The sequence below is a fragment of the Oncorhynchus nerka genome, linkage group LG21 (assembly GCF_034236695.1).
Source record: "Oncorhynchus nerka isolate Pitt River linkage group LG21, Oner_Uvic_2.0, whole genome shotgun sequence".
NCBI classification, from domain to species: domain Eukaryota; kingdom Metazoa; phylum Chordata; class Actinopteri; order Salmoniformes; family Salmonidae; genus Oncorhynchus; species Oncorhynchus nerka.
The window spans coordinates 12,903,977-12,921,281 of NC_088416.1; the positions used below are offsets into that span (position 1 = coordinate 12,903,977).

A 17,305-nucleotide genomic window follows, 5' to 3' on the forward strand; every position below is an offset into this window, starting at 1 on the left:
TCGCCTAGGGCCTCCAGTCCTCCATTAGAGCTGATAACCCAGTGACTGGCAGGGCCAGGTCTAGCCCGCCTGACCTCTCTGGGCCAAGGAGCTGGCAGCTAAAACGGCCATCCATCAAACAGGGAGCTAATAATTATCGTCAAGGGGGGGTCACCACTCTCCCCTGAAAGAAGTGTTGGTGAGAACAAAGTCGCCAGGTTTGGAGGGAGCGAGAGCACGCTTTGAACCCAAGGATGCGTGTGTAGTGACAGAGAGAGAGAGAGATCTTGTCAAGCGCCAGGAACAATCGTTATAACAGGGAGGGAGATTCTTGTGGTGTACATGTGGTCGGAACAAAGCAGGGTTTTTAAAGAAGATCCGCTTCTCAAGAAGGGCCCATCCTGTCCTCTACCACCCCTGCAATACCATTCTCCATCCATGCTCTGCCCTATCCACCTCATAATTCTGCCACATTTTCTCTTCTATCCATGCCTCCATCACACCCCCACATTGATCCCTTAATTCACACATTAGCCAATCACCATCTAGCCAAGGCTCTATCCATCTACCACCCTAGCCATCCTCCAGTCAGCCATTCATCCACCGTTCTTCACCCATTGGAACTGGGGGAGTCACTTACTCTCATGGCAGTATGTCCCAGTGAAGCCCTCCTGGCACTCGCAGCTGAACTGGCCCCCAGCCTGGCTCCGGCAGCGCCCGTGGGGCCCGCACACATTGGACGAAATCAGACGCATGCCACCAGGGGTGCTGTTGGATGCCACAGCAACCGTGCAGCTGTCAATCACTGAGGGAGAGAGGGTGAGGTCAGGACAGTGTGCATATGGCAATTACAAATGTTGATATGTATTGCACAGAACTGACATTGCCACACATCGTATAAACCTTCACAAGCACTTTGGGTGCTAAAGCTTCTAATAAATAAATATTCAACACATGCCAAAATCCTCCTAACTTCTTCAATCTGTGGTGTGTGTTTAGATAAAAGTAGTCCAAGCGTATAAACCCTTATCCGACTGTCGTAATTACTCTAAAAAATGTGCGCGAGCACACACAGAGAGAGAGAGAGAGAGAGAAAATGATGGGGGTCTATTATGTTTTTAGCAGGAAGAACACACACAGAGCACTTCAGTTTGCCAGATTTTTCTGGGGCGTTTTTGGAGACAAACAGTCTAGAAGGGAGGAGAGGAAAAATTTAAGAAGCAGAGGCAATTTGTCAGAAGGAGGAATGGGGGGGTTCTTAAAAGGGAGTGTCCTGTCAAAAAAGTAGCCTGACAGCAGTAGCGGCTCGAAAACATGAAACCAAATCTTAACTCTTCCCATGGTAACGAGGCCCTGGGGGACCAGCAGAGAACGGGTTTGTGCCACGCGGGCTTGCTCACCTTAGGTCTTCACACACTGGTGTGACACACACCCAGCACAATGGCCTCAAGTTAGCGGATTAGATTACAGGCTCTGCAGGTTAAAAAGCCCCCCCTCTCAGATTTACAGTAAAAAAGCAAAGGGAGATGAGTGACCTAAATTTGTTTGGGTTAGCATTCATTAGTATTAGCCAAGCTAGACAAAACTGGCTAGGCTAACACTGAAAACCAACAGACTTTTACAGCAATGTAAAAACTGCACAAGGCTGATCCAAAAAAGCAAATATGAACCTTTGCAGGGTGTGGTACGACAGTGGTCCTTCAAATGGGAACAGTTCTTGCCCTCATAGTCTTCGGGACATTTGCAGAAGTAGTCGGTAGCCAGGTTGAAACACTGGGCCCCGTTTTGACATGGGTTCGGCATGCAGTAGTCGATGTCCAGCTGAGAAGGCGAGAACAAAAACAGAGAATGGTTTAGACATAAGCCATGTAAAGTAATACGTGCCATTTGACCTTTTCCATAATAACCCATTGTAGACTTCCCCACAGAAACCTGCTAAAGACCCATAAACAAACGCTTAGCGGTGGGGAGTTGGAGGAGGCGGGAAAAGAGAAGACAGACTTAGCCCAGACGGAAGGTTCACAAGTGTTAACAAGCGCGACAAAGCTCCGGTTTTGAGTTGCAAAGAGAAACGATTGCAGAGAGAAACGCAGGTGCGACTACAGTGGGGTGGATGGAAAGGTGGCACAAAAAAAAACGATTGAAGAGGATATCAATGAAAACAGATCATGGTGAGAAGATTCATGCAGGAGAGAGGGAGGTAGTCAAGGAAAGTTGGCCCTAACCACCAATCTAGGATCTCCAATCCTAACCTTAACCATTAAAAGGTATGAGGAAATACAGTATCTGACTGTGGATCAGTGGTTTGAGGTGACTGCAACTTACTCTGGATTTTTTCAAGATAAGTTGGCCCTAACCACAGATCTAGGATCAGCTTATGCTACCTCCAATCCTAACCATAAACCATTACCAGGATGCAGCAATATCTGCTCCTGGATCAGTGTTATGGTTTGAGGTGACTTGAACCAACTCTGGGTAGGCTTCTGGGCACAGTGAGGGGGTGTGGTGCCAATCTCTGCTCACCTGACAGAAGTTGCCAGAGAAACCGGGCAGGCACAGGCACTGGAAGCCGTTGACGTCGTCCTTGCAACTGCCGCCGTTCAGGCACGGGCCACTGGCACACTCATCTACATCCGTCTCGCAGTGCTCACCGCCGAAGCCCGACGGACAAACACAGCGGTACCCGTTCACCATGTCCTAGGGAGGGGAAGAAAACGGAGAAAGGGAGAAAAAAAAAAAAAGTGAGTGTGTGAGGTACAGAACGGTAAGGAAAACAAGCCATTGTGAAAGGGTTGGAAAATAATTAAGACATTTCTTTTTCCTGGCAGGGGACGAGAATGTTTATGGTAATCTGATCTATTGTAGTCATGAAGACCTTCCGCCTATTCCCCCCCTCCCATTCTGCCCTCCTCCACAAGCATTCATGTCTTCTGCCCCACTCTTTGTTAGCATTGCCCGAGCAACTCATGTCTGTGTTCTGAAAGCATGTCTCAGCAGTTTGCCATTTTTAAACCTGCCATAAAGGAAAAAAAGGGGGAGGAAGAGGGGAAGGGGGAGAGAAAGCAGCCAAAAACAACTCCAATATGCCAGGAAGTATCCGAAATATGTCAATCGACCAGGACCGGTACATTCCAGAAAAATAAGAACACATCTATGTCCCAAATGGCACCCTATTCCTCATGATAGGGTTCTGGTCAAAAGTAGTGCACTATATAGGGAATAGGATGCCTTTTGGGAGAAACCCAATAAACCTACCTTGCAGGTTCCCCCATTTTGACACTGGTCCCGACAGTCATTAATATCTGTGGAAACAATTTGTAACAATCAAATAAAAATAAATAAACGTATACAATTTGAGCTCCGCCGAGGAGAGGCCTTGATAAGGCTTTCCTCGTCAAGATTTCCCACAAGCTTTCCTCAGGATAAGCCTCGTTTGAGAATAGGTGGTAAAAATAAAGGGTGCGATTCGTGCGGGTCCTCGGTGCGATGGGGCTTCACGCGATTGAGCGCCCATGTTATTTGGACGTTTTACCGGCTGTGCAGGCAGACAATGACTCGAGATAAAAACGTGCATTATTATTTGTATTTGTTTTTTTCTGTCGTCCAATTTCAGACAGACTACTCCAGAACTATTAGTCCAGGACAAAAAAAACAACAAAAAAAACACTGAGCCAGCCTCAGTCCTAACCATCAGTCATAAACTCACTTCCAAAACTGGCCCTAGAACAGTTGTTTAAAGTTGCTACTGGCACTTGACGTAACATTGCTTCATTTTAGAACAGGGGTGTGCAACTTTAGACTCTGGAGATTGAATGGCAGGGTGAGCAGGCTTTTGTTCTACCCCGGCACGAACACACTTCAACTAATCAGGCTTTCAATTGCCAACCATGATTAGTTGAATTACCCATGTTAGTGCTGGGCTGGAACAAAAGCCAGTTTCCCCTGCTGCTCCCTGGAACCAGACTTGCCCACCTCTGCATTAGAACAAGCGACAGGCCTTTTCATTGAGAGAGAGAGAAAAAAATAATAATAACTCACTGGTGTCGCAGTTCTGGCCCATCCAACCAGGGAGGCACTCGCAGAAGTACCCTCCAATCAGGTTCCGGCAGGAGTTGGCATTCAGGCAGGGGTCGCCTTCGCACTCATTGGCGTCTGAAACCCACAAAACATTTAATTCCTTCATTCCTCTTACAGGGCATTCGGCATGCAACTGCGAAGTGTCGGCAGCCATAGGAATAGAATAGTTTCCCCCGTCACCCACCCATTGACTTGGGGATGCCTATTCTAGGAATTATATTTCTATGGTCTTTTCTGGTGATCTGCATTCAAACCGCATCAGAGCCGGTCCCCATGGTGAAAGGCAATTGGGGACAAACACAAAATGTGCCAGGTGGGGTGAAGGATTGTGGATCAAGGCAGCAGTGAAGACACCCATCCTCTCACTCCTCATTCTAAGCACTTTAAAAACACACGGCCATTCCTCAAAGGATGATCCCACGGCTTAGGAAACCCCACATTATCTCTGCCCCCAGAGGAATCCCAAAAGCAGCCATGGAATGGAATGCCGAAGGAATTTTCCCCATCCTGGCACGCCGTTTCTAAATCTTCACACTAGAGCGCCACCAAAAGACAAGGGTGGTATGATGAATTTGCACTTAGAAGCTTAACTAATGTCAGTTTGGAGATTCCCCCCCCCCCCCCCCCCTAATGGTTAAGGTTCAGATTTGGAGAGTGTAAGCTGGTCCTAGATCTGTGTCCTAAGGAAATCCTCCAATTGTAGCAAGGTGGTTAGAAGTTGCCCTCAACCACAGATCTAGGAAACTAACTTCAACCATTATATCAATAATGATCAATACTCTCTCTATGTTAGTAGGATATATAGGTGGTAGTGGGATAGAGAAGGACTAGGTTGTTGTGAGATAGAAGGTAGAGGTTTGTAGGATATAAGAGTACAATTGTTTCTGTGATCGAGGGGATATAGGTAGAGGAGTTGCATGGGGATTGTGGGATATAGGAGGTAAAACAAAAATTGGATAGAGGATGACCGCAAACCTGGTGGTTGAATGATAGAGGAGGTGCCGGAATTTGTGGGATAGAGTAGTAGTTTTTAAGGGAGGGGGGAATATAGAGGATGAATGCGAGCTCAGTGGTTATATGATAGGGTTCAAGCGAGATGGCCAAGATGCAAAGTCAGACTTTGCAACTTGGCCAAATAGTGACGACCGTATGATAGAGGAGGTGCAGGGTGTTATGGGATAGAGGACTGACTGACCGATGAGGCAGGTCTTGCCGCTCCACTGGAAGGGACAGGTGCACTTGAAGCCGTTGACCTGGTCCTGGCAGGTGCCCCCATGGCCACAGGGGTTGGGGAAACACTCGTCCACATCTGTGTGTGGGGGGGTTATGACTAAATGTGGAATGGCAAATCAAAAGTCCATGACAATGGCTAGGTCTCTAGCGCTTGAAAGGCTGATGGTGTCATAATGACACAAAATACATTTACGTTTTTAATGTCCCCGCCATCCTTGTCTATTCCTGAATAAGTCTATATAACACACTGTGGTTGTTCAAATCTTAACCCCTATTAATATCACAAACACAACTGGAGTTATAACCAGTTTAACGAGGGCATGTCATTCATCTACTCAATTTATAATCTCAAAACGGTAGCGGAGAAATGTCAACACGGACAATTTCTTCACATCAGTCATTGGCAAACAAGTTGCTTGCAAAGAAAACAAGCCTGGTTGGCGCCATTAACAAAGCGAGAATGGAGCTCCCTCCCCCTGTGCAAAATAAGGCACCTGCACATCAGCAGTACTCTACAACGGTGCTGAAGAATGAGTGTTGTCACACTTTACCAATGCATGGCAAGAAATACAGTTTGCATCATGAGCACCAGCGGCAAGGACACAAAGAGAAAACTATTATGAACTAATACCGACCAAAGATATTTCATCAGAATATGCATCCAGTGGTGTAAAGTTAAGTAAAACTACTTTGAAGTACTACTTAAATATTTTGGGATTACCACTACATTCCTAAAGAAAACATGTACTTTTCACTCCCGTACATTTTGAATGCTTAGCAGGACAGCAACATGGTCTAATTCACGCATTTATCAAGAGAACATGTGGTCTTCCCTACTGCCTCGGATCTGGCGGTCTCTCTAAACACAAATGCTTTGTTTGTGAATTATGTCGGAGTGTTAGATTGTTCCCCGGGCTACCTCCCCTAAAAAGAACATCATGCCGTCTCGTTTGCTTTAACATAAGGAATTTGAGAGGATTTATAGCATTTACTTTTGATACTTAAGTATATTAAATATACTTTGAGACCTTAAAATAGATAATTACTCAAGTATGACAAGTGGTATTTTTTCCCCCACCACTGTACACGTCGCCATATATAGATAGATCAACTTATACAATGCGTTTTTCCTATGAGAAAATAACCCGAATGTCATCTACTTCATTCTATAGGTTGTGGATCTTTTGGATCAGATGGCACAGCTGTACAGTGAAAGGAGGAACTCGCCGCTGGCCTGTCACGGTTCTACAAACATGCTTGACTTGGCTGCTATCAACACACGTGTTGCTTACGCAGTGCATGAACCCCACGAGCAGGAGAGACTTCATCATGAGTCTAAGCACACGGGCTAAGTGAGAGACATACGAGGACCAAGGCAGGAGGGAAAGATTCCACGCGAGCAATTGCGCAAGCCAAGTAGAAACTGCCAGGTGGGCAGATGTACTCGCAAAACAAACAAACAAAACCCGTTTCAGCTGCGAGCAAGCGACTTGTTTATGCGAAGTGTTGCAAGCGACAAAAATGTGTGATGACAGTTAAGAACAAGGGATGACACCTAAATAAAAGATCCAACTGATGCCATTAGGTGAAGATGCACAACAAACTGTAAGCACGAGCGGGGCCATAAATAATGTGTTTAATAACTGACAATGACTGCGGTTTTAAAAAGCGACACATTCATTATAATGCCATTCTGGCTTTTGTGCTGATTTTTCACTATTTATCAAGCACAAATGGTGCCAATACTGATGTTTATGCAACTGAGATTTTCTTCAATTGACCGCGCGTCTTGCTGACAGATCATGTGTCTTGTTGGTTTGGGTTACTTGTATTAGTTTTGTCATTATAAAAAGAAGCGGTTACCGTGTTCCAACGCACATGCTTTTTGTTTCATAGAATTTCATAGAAGTGTAAAAATCGCTTTTATTTGTGAAGTGCCTTTGTTAAAAGTATGTTTAGTGATTTTTCTATACAGTCCCATACACTAATAAAATATTTTGAGGGGGGAAAGAATATCATATTTTCATTTTTAATGTTGCCTAAGACCTTCATAAACACAACAAGATAATTATTTTTACGATAGCATATATGAAATATATTTGACTGTTAGAATGTTGACGTCCAAAAGATGCGTCAATTGGCACGAACAAGGCCAGTATAATATTGAATTTAAAATGACCTAAACCTCAGGTATTACATACTATAATGTATTACTTACTGATGCTGCAGGAGGGGCCACTCCAGCCGGGGGCACACTGGCACTCGAAGCCCTGACTGGTCTCCAAACAGCTCCCTCCGTTAAAACAGGGCTCCGACAGACAGGCATGCTCTGCTACGGACCGAGAGACAGAGCAAGAGGTAGATCGAGCGGATAAAAGGGAGAGGGATGAGAGTGAGAAGGAAGAGAAAGAAAGGGGAGAGAGGGGAAAGGTGGAGAACAGATAGAGAGTTAGAGAGTTAAACTCCCAAACTCAGTTAGTTCTCACACTGCAGGAGGGTGGGGTGGGTTTTCCCCCTCGCTGCAGTCGGTTCCCAGCAGCTTTCTCTGGCCCAGCTAGACTACAGCCAGTGGAGTGGAAAGCCCCTTTGACCTCTCACTAACCAGCTCTGGACCACACCGCAAGACGAGGAGCGAGAGGGGGAAGGAGAGATAGGAAAAGATAAAGAGTGCTGAGTGCAAGAGAAATAAACAGAACAAGAGAAAGAACAACATTTCTCAATGAGAAAAAGACAGAAAGAAAGCAAGAGACAGAAAGAGAAAGACAGAGGGTCCGATCTCCCACTAGGCCTACGTCGTTAGAAAAAAAAAACATCCCCTCTCCCATTTCACTCTCACTAGACCCCCCAGGGCCCTAGCCCTATAGCCTTAGCGTTTACTCTAGCCAGCTAGCAGGAAATCGTCTGTCACGGCATGCTGACCCCGCCGAGCGACGCGCCGTGACTTCCACCCAAGCGTAAATCATTGTCCATCCCGTCTCGGGAGGACGAGAGAAGAGAATAGCAAACTCAAGTCACAACGGATTCCTCCGCTCAAATCAATTAATGCTCTGCATTCTTTGGCTGGCAGATCGAGGGTAGCGTCCCAAATGGCAACCTATTCTCTATATAATGCACTACGTGCCTGGTCAAAAGTAGTGCACTGAATAGGGTGCCATTTGGGACTCCCACCCGAGGGGGGGGGTTGAGAGGGAGATGACTGTTGATTGGTGTCAGCGGGTTAGGGGCACGGGAGGAATAGAGGGGGATATAGGGAGGGAGGGAAAGAAGGAGCACAGGAGGGGGTTTAATGTTGTTGGTCTGGCTGGGAGAGAAAAAGAAAAGGAGAATTCAGGCTTGGCTGGAAGCTGGAATCCCCCTCTTCTTTTCCTCGTTCTCTCCCTCGTTCCCTCCCTCCCTCGCTCTCAAGATGACCGGCGATAGTTTTCAAACCCTCGCTACAAACAGAGTGGCAACTGTCCCAGACAAACACAGAGCGGGTGTGTTTGACTGCCAACGCCTACAGGGAGCTTTCCCCTCAATTAGCTGAGTCATGCCTCCATTGACCCCCATACAAAACAAGGGCCATCTACTTATCCTAATGATCAAATTCGACCAAACTTCATTGAAACATCCTCAACTAAAGAAAAAGAAAAGACATACAACTCTATGACATCCCTATGATCAAAACTCGAACTTTATAGAAACCAACCTTGATTCTAACAATTGACACATTTTAAACAACTTGAAGATGTGAGGTAACTGTTAGATTTGTTGATGAAGCTGAAATTACAATCCACCCTCAAAGGTTAGCTCCGTTACTGTGTCTCCTTCCGTTCCCGTTTCCCTTGATGATACATTAATGAGGTCGTCACCTCCTGGCCGGAGTGACGCGTGAGACCGCCCCACAAACGGAACCTCCCTGGATGGGGTTAAGCACGGGGCTGACCCCCCCTAACCCCTGAACCATGACCCCTCGACTTCCCACCCCGTCGCACCACATGACTCAGATCTCACCGACCAGTCTTGAGAAAACAAATACCCTTCTCTCTCAATCGTCACCAGAAAATGAAAAAAGTTGAGTGGGAGACAGGAGAGAGATTCTCCAACATAGTAGATTTGCTGCGCTTGAGTGTCCAAGACTAATTTCACTCTGGGACAATACAGTTAATCTTATCTTCTACTCCAATTTCACTCTCATAAGGAATAAACATGGAGTGGAACCAGACCCTAGACACTACAAGCGACTTACCTATTTACACACACGCGTACGTGTCTCGTCAGGTGACTCACCTTTCTCGCAGTGGACACCAGAGTAGCCGTCAGGACAGGCACAGTGGTACTTGTCAGGTCCAGTGTTGCTGCAGGTCCCCATGTTCAGACAGGGCTGGAACGTACCACATGTGTTCAGGTCTGGAAGACAGGGAGGGAAAAGTATGAGTGTGGTGGTATTTCACAGCAAATGGATGAGTGTGTTTGTGAGGGCACCAGTTATCAGCTGTATATCTACAGAGCAGAGGGGTATACCACTAAGCAGGATCAATGAGTTAGCCATCTAACTTGCCTAAATATATCTATATTTATCACACACACACACACTGTAATTGACTCAACAACCAAAAACATCTAAGTTTAGCTTAAACCAGAAAATCAGTAGGCCTATTTATGGTTGTTATCAAAGTTAGCTGGCCAACTCAATGACCATGCTTTGTAGTGTACCTCTCTGGTGTGTATTTGCATGCGTGCATGTGTATGCTTACCTTTGTCGCAGAGCTGGCCGCCAAAGTTTGTGTCACAGAGGCACTGCCACGGTTCCACGCAGCTTCCATGCACACAGCCCGGGTGAGGGATGCACTTATCACAGTACTCACCCTGCCAGCCGTACAGACACCTGCAGGACACACACGCACTCGATAAGTATTCAATGCAGGGGACAACCGATCTCGACACTATCCCGCTTAAAACACACACGAATGGGTTGGGCTGGGCCAAGGCTGCTCCCTGAGTAAGTAAAAGTGCTTGTCTGGACAGGGCACTAGCAGGGGTAAACTTTTCATCCTAAAGTCATTAGGATAACAGAGCGAATCGTATACACCCCCCCCCACACACACACATTCATTCCTGGTATCCATGCCCAGCCCACCTTTGCTACATGCATTGGATAACTATCCCAGATACCCAATATATACACCTCCTACCTACTGAAAGGCTTGAATGAAAGCTGCAAAAAATATGAAGCCATCAAAAGTACACATTTCACTGCAGCCTCCCGTAAGAATCAGATGTGTGTTTGAGTTCAGAAGAAGCCATAGAAGCTTCTCCAGAATCGCCACAACATGCTAACTTCTCATACCGCCACTTCCGATTGTTTCTTGGCTGCGAGACTAAAGGGCTAAATCAAAGCATTGCGCTGAAGGGAGGTGAAAAGAGGGTGGGGAAACAGACAGGTGAAAGAAAGGGAGAAAAAAAATCCTTTGAATTTGACCGCGGTCTTCGAGACCAGATTCCACCACCGCCGCCATTAAGCTCTCACCACACTGGGGGCCCCTTCCCAAAAACATGCAAAGGTTCAGGCCCTTCACAGCTCTGGATGATGAGAGGGGGGATTCATTGAGTTGTGCTTATTAGGGCACGCAATGTAAAACAGTCACTTCCTGCTTCAGTCTGTTTTCTTCTGTTTGGTGCCTAACGAACACATCACAATCAAGGGTTGCGAGTTTGATTGCCACGTATAGTAACATGCATAATGTATAGTGTCATCTAAGACACTGCCAGAAATGACTATGTCTCCATTGAGTCTGATGCCAATCCAAAGTGGGCAGAACGCATGGTATTGGGAATTCCCCCTGCCAATGGTGTTATTTCCATGTGGAACAAGGGTGCTGCTGAGTGATAACAAGTCGGGAGTGAGATTTTGAGTCTGGCTCTTTTCAGAGAGTTTTTTTTTTTTTTACTAACTTAGATTAGCTGAAAATGGTTGTGTTGGGAAAAGGGGTGCTTACTTGCAATCTCCGGGCAATTTACAGGAACCGTGTTCAGTGCTGCAGCCCTGCCTGCAAATAGCTGAGAGAGATAGAAAGAGAATGAGGGAGGAAGTAAAGGAGAGAGCGAGAGGGGGAGAGAAAGAAAGTCAAGTGTTGTGATGGTGAGAAGTCAGCAAGAAATTCACAGGGGGGGGGGGGGTAAGAGTGACAGAAAAAAAAAAACGAAGAGTCAGCATGATGATGTCAGACAGCTCCCCCTCCCTCATCTCATCTCCAAACTCGTGGGAATGTCCTAAGCTCCAACCGGGGCAGTAATCCTACAAAATCCAAGACTTATCCCGGAGCCCTGCCATTGCTCCCAGCTAGGATACTAAGGCCTAGGGGGTGCGCTGGTGCGTTGCAAACAGCCCAAATTCCAAACGGCAACGCTAACTATTTGTTAAAGCCTGCCGGGCCAGCCGTGGCCAAAGTCTGCTGCGTTAAGACAATATGCCCTCGTGTCAATGGTTGAAGAGGCCAGCTTGACCCCACCCCTAAATTATATAATTTAGCCTAGTGTTCATTCTCTCTCTGGTCGGTTTCACCTCAACGCAATTGCTGTCAATTGTGGGCCAAGTCGCTAAAGCACAAGTTGCCCTTAAAAGACCCACTGTTATTAATATCATTTGAATTATATATTCCAATTGATTGTTGATGAATGTCACTTGATGAATGCCTTTTGAGCTTTGTTCAAATGTCTAACCTCATGGAAAAAAATAACTTATTTAGCTTGACTTCACGTTGCTGTAAAATTACAGACAACTGCTTTGGTTAAATCCCTCCCGCTTACCAGTGCTGCATTCTGGTCCAGACCACCCTTCGAGGCAGGTCTTGTTGCCGTTGTGGTCGCAGTTGTAGTGGCCAAAAAAGTCGTTGCGCGGACGGCAGAACTTGTTGCAGCCGAAACCATAGTAGTGCTCGTCGCAGCTGACCCGAATCTGGTACTCAAACTGGCCCACCGGCCCGTTGTGCTTCAGGCTCTGCCACTGGCGGCTGGGGTTGATCATGCCCGACTGAACAGCCTTCTCGATCCTCTCGCCTCCCACGCCTGATGGAGGGAAATGGATTGCGGAGAGAGAGGACTCAGAGGGACTGGTAGGAAACACATGTGCATAAGGTGGAGGCAAAGACAAATGCAGTCATACAATACATACACAGAAGTCAACGCATGATGTCAATGCCCATTCAGCGAAACCAAGCGTCTTGCTTTGGGTCATTTTAATGCCACTTCTCGGACTTTACTAGTACAGGGTCTCCAAATATCACTGGGTAAATGCCCAAATATGAATTGCCATCCAAGGCTACAGCTGCCAACAGACATAAGAGGTGATGCCCCCTTCTGTCCCTGCCCACTTCGCCACCCTCTGCTACCCTTGCACCCAAACAAACTCGACTTCACCAGGGTCAGCCCTCGAGGGAAAGAGGACGGCATCCCTCCCATGCCAGCGCTGCCATGTCACTATGTTAGGGCAGTCACTGCCTCCTAATCCCAATTTCCATGAAGAAGTCCTCTGGTAGTCAAGAAATACAGAAAGGCAGTAACGCAAACGACAATTTTCTTATTTTTTTTATTTTTTAAACTGTCCATAACAGTCTGCCCACTTAAATTCCGTTCAGCCTCTGCGAGCTTTGACAAGGGGGCGCGAAAATGAACAAAAACTTAAGCGTTGAGTTTGTTTACTCTTTTCTTGGAGGGAAAGCTGCTTTGTTACGGCAGTTGTAGTGGTGGGCCGTAGTAGTAATATTCCATGCCGTTCTAGAACCCTGAGCGCCAATGTGGTATTTCGCCAGTGGAGTGCAAAGTGTGGTCGGGGTGAGGTGACGCCCTCTCACTACCTGAGGCCCGGGAATAGTTTGACGGCGAGGGGGTTGTGGTTTGGCAAAACGGACAAAATTAACCCAAGGTCCTCGAGAAAAAAAAAAGAAAAGAAAAAAGACCTGGAAGCAAACTGTGACCCACCATATCAAACAGGAAAGCCCTGGGACAGTTGACGGTGTGAGAAACAGCCAACCCCAAGAAACTGTACTGTCCTGGTGATTTGACCAAACATTTAAACCTCTCAGTTCTGTGGTGAATACCGCTCGGGGCAATGAGTCGGCACCGACATGATACTTACCACGGTAACTTGTAATTTAAGCTTATGTAAGCACAATTTAGAGACGCTAACTCTAGACTAAGGTTAACCGTAGCAGTGTATCTGGATAGCATTAGCAGCACAACTGTGATAGGCTTTTAATGTGTCTGCTTATTGGAAGCTAACTGGCCACGTGCCCAGGGCACTTAGCTTGTTGACGCTAAGTGAGACGGCCAATATTTGGCCTGTCCTCACTTGGCCCTCTTCCTTGGCAGACGTTTTCATTGATCTAGCTGGCTTGTTGTGTGTGCTTGTCGGCGGGAGGGCTTTCGAAAAATACAAGTCTTCAACCGCACACTAACCTTTCTGCATTTGGCCTTTATTGGCCCGAATGCGATGATTAGTTTCATGCTCGGTGTAGACTTGGCTATGGTGGAACTACTGCCCTGCCCTCCTTCTGGGCCAAAGCACACCTGGACAGGGGTCAGCGTACCCTGGGGCCGATTTAACACTGGAACTATAATGGTTCCCTGAGGAATGCCAAATGCAACACACAGCCTTAACTCCCACTGACTGCCTAACGGTCGGGCTGAAAACAAACAACGCTCAAATCTGTAGTGTGATCGCTCTCCATCTCCTCCTCACTCTCTCCCTTACCAGTCTATACTACCGTCACTGTTTTCTGAATGAGAGTATTGTGTAAAATGACAGTTGAGAGCTATATGGATGGTAGGGGAGTACGAGAGGCAGAGGGAACGACTCCAGGTTATTTATGCTTGATAGTTTTCTGCCCAACGTTGGTCAGTAATGCCAACCAATGGCTTTTCAAATGGGGGAGGGGGGGGGGGGGGTGAATGTGAGTATCATAAAGGCCAATGTGTGAGTGTGTACCCCACACACAGAATGGTGGCATGACCATGGCCTGCACCTGCCATCAGCATTTAAAAACATTTTTATAAGCACAAGTAAAATGTCCCTCCCCCAAAATGTCCCTTAACAAGAAATTAAGCCCCCCACACAATTTTGTCCTGGGATCACCACTCATGTTACTTTTGTAATGTGAAACCGAAATATATATATATGCCATATATATATTATATATATAATAATGGTGGGGGATAACTCACTGCCCGTAGAAGAGTCGTTGTTGAAGTCCAAGGCCTCCACAATCAACGTATAGGACCTCTGGAGAGAGAGAAGATTGATAAGACAGAGAGAGGTGTCAGATAAAAAAGCCACAGCTGCGTTAATCCTTTCACCCCTGGCTGATACAGGTTTACTTTTAGATTCCTTTCTGCATAGTTCCTGTTAACAGAGTTGGCTATAGGCTACTTCTTATTTAGCCTACTGTTTGAATTGACATAACATATTGGCAGAAATCTAAAGAATTGGGGAAGAGAAAGTCCCATCTGAGGTAATAACTGTTGTTAGATCTGGTATAACATTAATGCAGCGTGTACCTTTATCAATAAAAGAACATTTCATTATAGGCACACATTCACAGGGAATAGCGTAAATAGAGCCAAACTCCTTCCCATTCGTGAGCACACACACACCAGAGAGCCGCAAGCGAGTGGGTATGGTGGCGTTTAACGCCGTGTCTGTCCATTGGCCGTTCTCCATGTGTTGCAGATTAGAGAGAGCGCAGCAATCCCCCCCGAGGCGCCAGCAGCCCTCTGATCCGGGCGGGCTAAGCCACTCTCCCTTCCAGCAACACACCCCAAAATTAACCCACTGCTTTCTCCTCCCCGGATAGGGAGAGATCAAGAGTGGCGATAGAGCAAACCGCTGGCATTGTTTAAAAACCATCCTGGGTTCCTTTCCTTTATGTTCCCCTTCCAGTGCACTGTGAGTAGTTGTGTGGAGCGACTTGAGGGCGCTGTAATAGATAGAATAGAATGGTTTTGAGGTAGTGGGTTTGCATCTCTGCTGTGTGTGTGTGTGTGTGTGTGTGTAAAAGGCCATTTCAGTGTGTGTATACTTGTGTGTGCGCATCATGGGGACGGGGGGGGTCCATTATTTCGGCACCTCTTTGAAACTGTCTCTCTTAAGGCCCCCATCGCTCTCACCGGTATCGGATAACAGACAGCGGAGAGCCGTGGAGGGCTGGGCTCAGGGGGGAAGTGTGTGTGCCAAGAGTGTGTGTATGCGGGCCTTCATTCATTTGAGACTGTTGTGTACAGTATCATGAGTTTTCATCTGGGTGCATCATATATCGGTTTGTGTGCACGCGCAATTGTGTGTATGTGCGAGCTAATAAGTGTAAGTGCCTGCCGAATGCAAGTGTGTGTGTGTGTGTGGGTCCATACTTGGCTCCAGTCAGAGGGCCTCTCTCCACTCACGACACTCACTTGCCAACATTCACATGAGCACTCCTTGTATCACTTGTCAATGAAGCTCCAAAAATATGAGAGGGGGGAGGAAAGAGTGTGTGGTGGTGGAAACAGGGGGTGATGAGGGGTTGGGGTGGTCGGGGCAGACAGCTTGTTCTTTCCCTCCCTCTCCCTTGGAGGCATGCCCGGCCTCTTGTGTGGGGCTTATGGCCTTGCCACTTTGTCCCATTTAAACAAACACAACGCTGGTTCACTGGCACACATAGCCCTGCACAGCCTAGCAGCTAGCTACATTGTTCCATTGAATCACTGATCGTTATCTTATATGGATGTCAGTCTAATTACTGGTTATTACTCCGAGGAAATCCAGATGATGTCAAGATTTGGGGAAAACCACACAGCAGCGCCAACTGTGTGTGCAGCCATTTTGCTGCATTTTGCTGATTCGTGATCATAACCATTGAAATGGAGAGACGTGCTAAACAGTGGTAGCCAAGTCAACTCAACTTTCTCAAACTATCCAAAGCTTGGGAATTTCACAATTTAAAAAGCACTGTCCTTAAATAAACTCCAGTCAAAACTGTTATTTCCTCACAAATATCAAAGAAAAATTCTTTCAAAACATTTCCCCCTGCCAAACCCAGTCGGTTAGTACATGCCACCGGTCGACTGTGCCAACGTAATGTTTACCAAAACGGTAAATAGCAGCCAGGTAAGAAAGCAAAGCACACCATCCCTTCTTTCCCCAGACTAGTGGTGCCTTGCCCACTTTCTCCCCTACGTCACTCCCTCCTTCAACACGATTGAGTAATTTTGGAACGGTGCCCAACTACATGTTCCGTACCCAGTTTTGGTTGAGGACAGAGGCACGGCCGGGCGCTTTCGTTAGGCTGAGATAAGTGTGGGAAAAAGCAAGTGAAATGAGCAGACAAGCCTGGGCACGTCCAGGAAGGGAGTCAACAGGGTGAATAAGTGCCTGTGTTTTGCAGAGCAGTAGGAGCAAGGCTCACGCTATAGTGGCCTGATTGGCCTCTACCTATAAAGGGGAACTTTTGGGCGAAGGATAAAGTCATCGCTGCCCACATTGAATGAAACCAAAATTGAGGATTTTTTAAAATCATGCTCTATTCAACACCCCGGAAGCCCTTTATCAAAGGTCAACTGATACGAGGCCAGTTTCAGACACAGATTAAGCCTAGTCCTGGACTAAAAACACATTTAATGGAAATTCTGCATTGCAATCTTTTTTTTGGTCCAGGACTAGTCTTAAGTCGGTGTCTAGGAAACCAGTGTTTTGACATTTACAAGCTTTCAATGCTTCTCAAACATAAAAATGTCCAGTTTGACAAACACTAAAATGAAACTTCTACCTGGACGCGTTGTGCTGAAGATACAAGCAGGCTGTTCGGATTACCCTCACCTCATAAATCACTGTGCGCTTTTCAGTTTTGTACTGTCGGACCTCTCCCCCTTTATTAGGCATTCCCCCTGCCTCTCCTAAACACACACACACACACTAGGCCAGATGCAAGGTAGATGAGGCTTTAACGACAGTAAGGGAGATGGAGAGAAACAGAAAGAGATGGGGAAACAGAGGCAGACAGATGGA

At 46.6% G+C, this 17,305-nt stretch overlaps 1 pseudogene; it reads right to left on the bottom strand.

Annotated features, from left to right (window-relative positions):
* LOC115103940 (protein jagged-1b-like) overlaps nt 1–17,305 on the bottom strand; it is a 32,824-nt pseudogene that overhangs the window by 11,485 nt on the left and 4,034 nt on the right.